Source organism: Python bivittatus, unplaced genomic scaffold, assembly GCF_059951505.1.
Source record: "Python bivittatus isolate LINGU-HERP-01145 unplaced genomic scaffold, Pbiv_v1 ctg000480_np1212, whole genome shotgun sequence".
NCBI classification, from domain to species: domain Eukaryota; kingdom Metazoa; phylum Chordata; class Lepidosauria; order Squamata; family Pythonidae; genus Python; species Python bivittatus.
In genome coordinates, this window is record NW_028277075.1 from 9297770 (window position 1) to 9307603 (window position 9834).

Sequence of the window (9834 nt, forward strand, 5' to 3'; positions counted from 1 at the left end):
ATCAAATTATATTTTCTCTCAAGGTGTAATGAAAGCACTTGCCCCTTGCTTCAAGGTTTGTTAACAAATCTACATCCTCTTTATAGACTTCACCTTATCCTTCACTTTCCATGTCTGTAAATAAAGCTTTACCTCCCTTATATATGGTTTCTCTGCCTGTTTGGCTGTAAAGATGAGCAAGAGCAGAATAGCTAGTGTTTCCCAAAGCTTATATAACCTTTAGAACCTGAGACTGGGTTCATGTATTGTCTCAGCAAAGGAATTAGACGCTCGGTGGCATCTAAATACCACTAACAATCTCACCATCAATGGTGAATTAAGTTACAATTGGCTGGATTCACACAACACATTAAGCTATAAACTGTGCTTTAAAAACCACAATGCTTGTATGAAACCCAAAAAGATGATAGGGCTTACCGTAAACTTAAGCACACTATCTATTTCCAATTAGGTTTTTTCTTCAGATTAAAGTTCTGCAGCTTTCTTGTAGTTACTATGATATGTACAGTATCACAGGGCATCATGCAGTTACTTCAAGAATAAAAACTATGACAGCAGAAATCAAGGTTTCCTCTCTGTTCCCCGTAGTACCTGCCCCTTCCCCCTAAAGTTGCTGTAGGAAATCACCAGTCCTCCCAGATTTTGAGAATAGTCAGGGAAGGTGTTCTTGGTTCTACTGACAATGGGAAAATAATATTTCTATGACATTTTTAATATTCATTCATGAAGGTCATTCAAACAATATAATTTGCATGTTAATCCAAGACTTCCCCATCTATTCATTTAAGTACATACCTTCTCCATGCCCTGCTGAACTTTCAAGATGGGTGGTTGGATTCAAGTTCCAATTAATTAAAACATAATTCAGCTGTCATTGCCCAATGGCTGCAATGAATTTCACTTATTTTTAAAATGTCTATATTACCTTTTTATTGTTTCTTAATCCCAAAGTGGAGATTATTATGCAAATATAGTTGTATACAGAACTCCTTTATATGCCAAACTACTACTTTACAGTTAGTGTGAGGATGAAAATTAAGGAAAGTGATGTTCTGAAAACATTTTTGGGCAGATTTATGTGTAGTCGTGGGTCTGTGATTCCCAGCCAACATGTTGGGAAAGTACCAAGTGGGGAAAAGATGGGTTTAAACAAGCCAACATTTGTTACCATTTGTTTTTATAATTTATAGGGCAGTATAATACATAATATATTTGAAAGCAAAGCCCAATGCACATGTGAAGGACTGCAACTTTGCATATTATCTTCAAAAGAGCAGAAAACTCTTTCTTGCTTTATTCCTGTTGTGAGGCTGGAAATGATTTGCTGTCTCCTTTAAAGTAAATGCAAAAGACAGTTCTAAAGACAAGGTTCTGTATCCAAGCGTTTGCCATGACGACCTTCCTTTGTTTGGACTGTGTCCTTAGTTGCAGTCCAGAATGATAATTGCTGGGAAGAAGCCAGAAGCTTAAATTTGGGGCAACCCAGCTGGTGGTTTCCACACCTGGTAACTATGTGAGATTTTCTTTTCCATTTCTTTACAGGCTAACAAAATTAGTGTCTTGACATTCAAATAAACTTGTCCTCTCAGTAGGAACTCGAGGTTATGCCTGTTTAACAGTCTTTATTTTAAACAAAGCACAAACTGTCAGAGCAGGAATAATAGATCCATTTAGTGATTCCGTCTCAGAAGCTGTATATTGTAAGTATAAACTAGCAGCAAAGATTATCAGAATTATTCCTTTTGTAGTCTCCACTTTATCCTAATGTGGTTTCTTCTTAGGAGAAGAGAACTGGAGTACAGTACTGTGTATATTTGTTCATGTAAGGCAGAACAGGTGGAAAGATATGGTTGGCTTAAGTGGGATTTGGGGGACTGGAGATTTTTGTACAGCTACATAAGTTGCCCTTGTGAGGTAGGCTGGTATCTCAGACTCTCAACTGCTTATCCTGCTGCATGGAATATTTGTGTTTCTAGTTTTAGTCTTGTATTATGGGATGAAGAGCAGAGGGTGAGATGCCTTTTCCCCATCAGCCTTCCCAATGTGGGATATATTCCAGATATGTGGACTTCATTTCCCAGAATTCCCTAGCAAACAGAGGCATGGTTAAGTGTTTTGGGAGCTGAACCCTATGTACCTGGAGGACACTTAGGTTGTGCTTTCCCAGACTGGGAAAAGTGCACCTGTGCTGTATAGGTGCATAATTGTACAGTGGGGCAAAAAGTATTTAGTCAGCCACCAATTGTGCAAGTTCTCCCACTTAAAAAGATGAGAGAGGCCTGTAATTTTCATCATAGGTATACCTCAACTATGAGAGACAAAATGAGATAAGAAATCCAGAAAATCACATTGTCTGATTTTTAAAGAATTTATTTGCAAATCATGGTGGAAAATAAGTATTTGGTCACCTACAAACAAGCAAGATGTCTGGCTCTCACAGACCTGTAACTACTTCTTTAAGAGGCTCCTCTGTCCTCCACTCGTTACCTGTAGTAATGGCACCTGTTTGACCTTGTTAGTATAAAAGACACCTGTCCACAACCTCAAACAGTCACACTCCAGACTCCACTATGGCCAAGACCAAAGAGCTGTCAAAGGACACCAGAAACAAAATTGTAGACCTGCACCAGGCTGGGAAGACTGAATCTGCAATAGGCAAGCAGCTTGGTGTGAAGAAATCAACTTTGGGAGCAATAATTAGAAAATGGAAGACATACAAGACCACTGATAATCTCCCTTGATCTGAGGCTCCACGCAAGATCTCACACCGTGGGGTCAAAATGATCACAAGAACGGTGAGCAAAAATCTCAGAACCACATGGGGGGACCTAGTGAATGACCTGCAGAGAGCTGGGACCAAAGTAACAAAGGCTACCATCAGTAACACACTATGCGCCAGGGACTCAAATCCTACAGTGCCAGATGTGTCCCCCTGCTTAAGCCAGTACTTGTCTGGGCCCATCTGAAGTTTGCTAGAGAGCATTTGGATGATCCAGAAGAGGATTGGGAGAATGTCATATGGTCAGATGAAACCAAAGTAGAACATTTTGGTCTAAACTCAACTCGTCATGTTTGGAGGAGAGAGAATGCTGAGTTGCATCCAAAGAACACCATACCTACTGTGAAGCATGGGGGTGGAAACATCATGCTTTGGGGCTGTTTTTCTGCAAAGGGACCAGGATGACTGATCCGTGTAAAGGAAAGAATGAATGGGGCCATGTATCGTGAGATTTTGAGTGCACACCTCCTTCCATCAGCAAGAGCATTGAAGATGAAACGTGGCTGGGTCTTTCAGCATGACAATGATCCCAAACACACCGCCCGGGCAACGAAGGAGTGGCTTCGTAAGAAGCATTTCAAGGTCCTGGAGTGGCCTAGCCAGTCTCCAGATCTCAACCCCATGGAAAACCTTTGGAGGGAGTTGAAAGTCCGTGTTGCCCAGCGACAGCCCCAAAACATCACTGCTCTAGAGGAGATCTGCATGGAGGAATGGGCCAAAATACCAGCAACAGTCTGTGAAAACCTTGTGAAGACTTACAGAAAACGTTTGACCTCTGTCATTGCCAACAAAGGATATATAACAAAGTATTGAGATGAACTTTTGATATTGACCAAATACTTATTTTCCACCATGATTTGCAAATAAATTCTTTAAAAATCAGACAATGTGATTTTCTGGATTTTTTCCCCATTTTGTCTCTCATAGTTGAGGTATACCTATGATGAAAATTACAGGCCTCTCTCATCTTTTTAAATGGGAGAACTTGCACAATTGGTGGCTGACTAAATATTTTTTTGCCCCACTGTAAGTTCCTCTGCTTCCATTGGTTTCAGTGACTAGAGATTTACTAGTTATTTTCTCAGAGAGCCTGGAGATGTGATTATATTTGATACTAACCACATCCAATTCTGCTTTTCTTTCAGCAGATCCGGTGGAAGAACTAAGAGACATTCCATTCTTTTGGAAGCACTTCATTTTGGCCCAATGAGGTCAAAGAGTAAGATTGCCAAGCCAGTTCTGCATTGATTTCTAGCCACTGTCTAGCTTGCCTGTCACCTCTGGATGCTGCCTCTGAAGCCTTCACTGAAAGAGACATCTTAGGCATTGAGTTGGCCAAAGGAGACATATAGCCAATGGGGCACAAATCTGACAAGCTGAACTCCACAGTATAAACATATGAGGAATAAAACAACGTTATATTGATAAGGGAAGCATATTTGAGTCAAGAACTTAATGCTTCCACTTCCTGTTCACTGTCTAGTCGTCTGAAATGATCAGGACAGCTCTCCATAGGAAGAAAAAAATCTACTGTATAATAATTGCTGCCAATTCTTTTCCCTCATCCATATCTAAGGGGTGAGACTGTTGTTCTTAGTGGGATTAAAACTCTGTTCTGCACATTATTCTTGCTTCAGTTACCAGTTAACCAGGATAACTACTTGGGAAATGCTACATAAGATTCTTAAGGATTAACCTACTTAGAGTCTCCTCATCAGATCTTGGAGTGTTAACTGCATGGCCCTTCAGCCAATAAGAATGTGAGTTCAGTTCTAGATGGAAACTACCAATTTTGCTGTAGGGTGTACTGAACAAATCAAATTATATTTTCTCTCAAGGTGTAATGAAAGCACTTGCCCCTTGCTTCAAGGTTTGTTAACAAATCTACATCCTCTTTATAGACTTCACCTTATCCTTCACTTTCCATGTCTGTAAATAAAGCTTTACCTCCCTTATATATGGTTTCTCTGCCTGTTTGGCTGTAAAGATGAGCAAGAGCAGAATAGCTAGTGTTTCCCAAAGCTTATATAACCTTTAGAACCTGAGACTGGGTTCATGTATTGTCTCAGCAAAGGAATTAGACGCTCGGTGGCATCTAAATACCACTAACAATCTCACCATCAATGGTGAATTAAGTTACAATTGGCTGGATTCACACAACACATTAAGCTATAAACTGTGCTTTAAAAACCACAATGCTTGTATGAAACCCAAAAAGATGATAGGGCTTACCGTAAACTTAAGCACACTATCTATTTCCAATTAGGTTTTTTCTTCAGATTAAAGTTCTGCAGCTTTCTTGTAGTTACTATGATATGTACAGTATCACAGGGCATCATGCAGTTACTTCAAGAATAAAAACTATGACAGCAGAAATCAAGGTTTCCTCTCTGTTCCCCGTAGTACCTGCCCCTTCCCCCTAAAGTTGCTGTAGGAAATCACCAGTCCTCCCAGATTTTGAGAATAGTCAGGGAAGGTGTTCTTGGTTCTACTGACAATGGGAAAATAATATTTCTATGACATTTTTAATATTCATTCATGAAGGTCATTCAAACAATATAATTTGCATGTTAATCCAAGACTTCCCCATCTATTCATTTAAGTACATACCTTCTCCATGCCCTGCTGAACTTTCAAGATGGGTGGTTGGATTCAAGTTCCAATTAATTAAAACATAATTCAGCTGTCATTGCCCAATGGCTGCAATGAATTTCACTTATTTTTAAAATGTCTATATTACCTTTTTATTGTTTCTTAATCCCAAAGTGGAGATTATTATGCAAATATAGTTGTATACAGAACTCCTTTATATGCCAAACTACTACTTTACAGTTAGTGTGAGGATGAAAATTAAGGAAAGTGATGTTCTGAAAACATTTTTGGGCAGATTTATGTGTAGTCGTGGGTCTGTGATTCCCAGCCAACATGTTGGGAAAGTACCAAGTGGGGAAAAGATGGGTTTAAACAAGCCAACATTTGTTACCATTTGTTTTTATAATTTATAGGGCAGTATAATACATAATATATTTGAAAGCAAAGCCCAATGCACATGTGAAGGACTGCAACTTTGCATATTATCTTCAAAAGAGCAGAAAACTCTTTCTTGCTTTATTCCTGTTGTGAGGCTGGAAATGATTTGCTGTCTCCTTTAAAGTAAATGCAAAAGACAGTTCTAAAGACAAGGTTCTGTATCCAAGCGTTTGCCATGACGACCTTCCTTTGTTTGGACTGTGTCCTTAGTTGCAGTCCAGAATGATAATTGCTGGGAAGAAGCCAGAAGCTTAAATTTGGGGCAACCCAGCTGGTGGTTTCCACACCTGGTAACTATGTGAGATTTTCTTTTCCATTTCTTTACAGGCTAACAAAATTAGTGTCTTGACATTCAAATAAACTTGTCCTCTCAGTAGGAACTCGAGGTTATGCCTGTTTAACAGTCTTTATTTTAAACAAAGCACAAACTGTCAGAGCAGGAATAATAGATCCATTTAGTGATTCCGTCTCAGAAGCTGTATATTGTAAGTATAAACTAGCAGCAAAGATTATCAGAATTATTCCTTTTGTAGTCTCCACTTTATCCTAATGTGGTTTCTTCTTAGGAGAAGAGAACTGGAGTACAGTACTGTGTATATTTGTTCATGTAAGGCAGAACAGGTGGAAAGATATGGTTGGCTTAAGTGGGATTTGGGGGACTGGAGATTTTTGTACAGCTACATAAGTTGCCCTTGTGAGGTAGGCTGGTATCTCAGACTCTCAACTGCTTATCCTGCTGCATGGAATATTTGTGTTTCTAGTTTTAGTCTTGTATTATGGGATGAAGAGCAGAGGGTGAGATGCCTTTTCCCCATCAGCCTTCCCAATGTGGGATATATTCCAGATATGTGGACTTCATTTCCCAGAATTCCCTAGCAAACAGAGGCATGGTTAAGTGTTTTGGGAGCTGAACCCTATGTACCTGGAGGACACTTAGGTTGTGCTTTCCCAGACTGGGAAAAGTGCACCTGTGCTGTATAGGTGCATAATTGTACAGTGGGGCAAAAAGTATTTAGTCAGCCACCAATTGTGCAAGTTCTCCCACTTAAAAAGATGAGAGAGGCCTGTAATTTTCATCATAGGTATACCTCAACTATGAGAGACAAAATGAGATAAGAAATCCAGAAAATCACATTGTCTGATTTTTAAAGAATTTATTTGCAAATCATGGTGGAAAATAAGTATTTGGTCACCTACAAACAAGCAAGATGTCTGGCTCTCACAGACCTGTAACTACTTCTTTAAGAGGCTCCTCTGTCCTCCACTCGTTACCTGTAGTAATGGCACCTGTTTGACCTTGTTAGTATAAAAGACACCTGTCCACAACCTCAAACAGTCACACTCCAGACTCCACTATGGCCAAGACCAAAGAGCTGTCAAAGGACACCAGAAACAAAATTGTAGACCTGCACCAGGCTGGGAAGACTGAATCTGCAATAGGCAAGCAGCTTGGTGTGAAGAAATCAACTTTGGGAGCAATAATTAGAAAATGGAAGACATACAAGACCACTGATAATCTCCCTTGATCTGAGGCTCCACGCAAGATCTCACACCGTGGGGTCAAAATGATCACAAGAACGGTGAGCAAAAATCTCAGAACCACATGGGGGGACCTAGTGAATGACCTGCAGAGAGCTGGGACCAAAGTAACAAAGGCTACCATCAGTAACACACTATGCGCCAGGGACTCAAATCCTACAGTGCCAGATGTGTCCCCCTGCTTAAGCCAGTACTTGTCTGGGCCCATCTGAAGTTTGCTAGAGAGCATTTGGATGATCCAGAAGAGGATTGGGAGAATGTCATATGGTCAGATGAAACCAAAGTAGAACATTTTGGTCTAAACTCAACTCGTCATGTTTGGAGGAGAGAGAATGCTGAGTTGCATCCAAAGAACACCATACCTACTGTGAAGCATGGGGGTGGAAACATCATGCTTTGGGGCTGTTTTTCTGCAAAGGGACCAGGATGACTGATCCGTGTAAAGGAAAGAATGAATGGGGCCATGTATCGTGAGATTTTGAGTGCACACCTCCTTCCATCAGCAAGAGCATTGAAGATGAAACGTGGCTGGGTCTTTCAGCATGACAATGATCCCAAACACACCGCCCGGGCAACGAAGGAGTGGCTTCGTAAGAAGCATTTCAAGGTCCTGGAGTGGCCTAGCCAGTCTCCAGATCTCAACCCCATGGAAAACCTTTGGAGGGAGTTGAAAGTCCGTGTTGCCCAGCGACAGCCCCAAAACATCACTGCTCTAGAGGAGATCTGCATGGAGGAATGGGCCAAAATACCAGCAACAGTCTGTGAAAACCTTGTGAAGACTTACAGAAAACGTTTGACCTCTGTCATTGCCAACAAAGGATATATAACAAAGTATTGAGATGAACTTTTGATATTGACCAAATACTTATTTTCCACCATGATTTGCAAATAAATTCTTTAAAAATCAGACAATGTGATTTTCTGGATTTCCCCCCCCCATTTTGTCTCTCCTAGTTGAGGTATACCTATGATGAAAATTACAGGCCTCTCTCATCTTTTTAAGTGGGAGAACTTGCACAATTGGTGGCTGACTAAATACTTTTTTGCCCCACTGTATAAATCGTTATATTTTGGCTTGCACTTTACACAATATTTTAATTTTAGACATATTTATTTGTTTATTTATTTAAAAGACTTATTCAGCCACCCATCCTATGCACCATAATCCTGGGTGGCTTACAAACAATAATAAAAACAGCTTAAAACATAAAAACTATTGCAAAAACTCTGGGCATCCCCAAAAACAACAATCAACTTTACTGGGCTCCAGCCTCATTGTACCACAATGCTTATTGGAAGAGCCAGATCTTCAAGGCTTTCCTGAAGGCTAGGAGAGTAAGGACCTGATGGTCTTCAAGGACACCTCCATGTACACTGTATTGCAGTAATCCGGCCAGGAAGTGACCAGGGTGTGAGTGACTGGGAGCAAGGCTTCCCAGTCCAGGAATGGGTGCAATTGACACACAAGGTAAATTTGTACAAAGGCCCCTCTAACCATGGCTGATACATGCTCCTTGAGCAGGAGCCACAAGTCCAGGAGGATCCCCAAATTGCACACCAGATCTGTCCAGGGGAGTGCAACCCTGGCAAGAGTCAGATATGATACCAAATCCAGGAGGACCAAAGACCCAGAGCCACTCCATCTTGGTAGGGTTGAGTTGGAGTCAGTTTCTCTCTGTCCAAACCTTTATAGCTTCCAGGCACTGAGCCAACATTGGGACAGCATTGCTTGGTTAGCCAGGGGTGGAGATGCACACTGATGATACCACACCCTGTGCCATTGGATGACATCTCCTAGCAATCTCATGTAGATGTTAGAAGACGGGTGAAAGATCTGAGGCACCCCATGTTATAAGGGCCTAGGGTTCAACCTCTCCCTCCCCCTCCAACACTGACTGGAACCTGCCACAGAGAAAAAGAGGAGAGCCCTCCATAGGTCATCCACAAGCACACCTAATGCTGTCTTAGTGCTGTAACCCAGTCTGAACTCTACTGAAAAGGGTCCAAATAATCTGCTTCATCCAAGGGCCTCCGAAGCTGAATGCTTACAGCCTCCTCAACAACCTTGTCTAAAAATGAGAGGTTGAAGACTGAACCAAAGCTGTCTAACCAAGGATGGCCCTTTAAGAAGGGAGCATACCACTGCCTTCTTCAAGGCAGGTAGCTCCACCCTGTCCTGCAATGAGGCATTAATCTCAGCTTGGATCCAATTGCATGCCTCCTCCCAGGGGGACTTAACCAACCAGGAGGAGCACAACAGTCCAGCGCACAGGTGGCAGAACTCACAGTCCTGAGGGCCCTGTCCACTTCCTCAGGAGTAACTGGCTCAAACTTTTCCCAGATAGCAGACATGCCCCAGTCATCTCCATAGGACCTGCCCAGCTGGTGTCCAATTCTCAGCAAAATTGAGCAATTTTATCTGACAGATGCCAAGCAAATTTCTCACTGAAGCCCTGCAAGAGCTCCCCTGGCCCCTCCTTATCCAG